Genomic DNA, 925 nt, shown 5'->3' with positions numbered 1-925 from the left:
AGCGGCCAATGCAATTTTCCAAAATAGAAAAGCGACTGCACATAGACATTTGTAGATATGTTGCCTACCTTCAATCGACGATCTACGCAGGTAAGGACGCTAGGAAAGAGGATGGAGGTATGCCTTCCTATGTATCCCCTCCTCCAATCCACGTCAGACAATGAAAAATACTTTTTACGTATAAATAGATAAAGCTTTTACTTCAATGTTTAAATGATGTATTGTATGATTTCATTTTATCGAATAGTTGGATCATTCTAGAATCTAGTTCATGAGTCATTGACGCTAGGCACACAGTAAACAGGAGTTTTATTACCGCGGTGTAGATAGGAAAACTACCAATCCGGCTCAATGAACCGTCACAATACTATAGTCTACATTTAGATCGCCTGAATTACTAGAATTGATCTGTAACATTGGTATGTTAGTCCTTAACTTTGTGTAAGACTTTATCTTAGACAAATAACACATTACATCTAAACGCATATTGCTTTTAAAGTTTGAAGTTAAAATATACACATATCCACTTTACATTGTCTTAATTATCTGTAACTAGTCCAACGCTGTTACGACAGTAAGTTCATTTACTTCACAGAGAACTCTAGAATTATCAGTATTTCTTTACTATGATATACATTTGTTAGATAAAAATCTTCCTCTTAAACCACTCTATTAAAACTGCATCAATATCTGCTGCCTAGTTCTAAGCATACATAGAGACGAACAGCAAGACGCTGTTTTATACTGTACTAGCTGTTCCCGCGCTGCTTCATCCGAATGTAATTATAAAAACTTTATTTTATTATTTACAATTGTCCAATTCTCAATTGCAAATGCACAAATGTCAACCATGGCAACCCTGCTACTTTGATGTTGGCAGCAACTTATGGTCTCTTTCCCACATTAGAGTTTTTATCCAAAATAT

The sequence above is a fragment of the Papilio polytes genome, unplaced genomic scaffold (genome assembly GCF_000836215.1).
Source record: "Papilio polytes unplaced genomic scaffold, Ppol_1.0 DF824158.1, whole genome shotgun sequence".
NCBI classification, from domain to species: Eukaryota; Metazoa; Arthropoda; class Insecta; order Lepidoptera; family Papilionidae; genus Papilio; species Papilio polytes.
Note: the sequence above shows the minus strand (reverse complement) of the source record.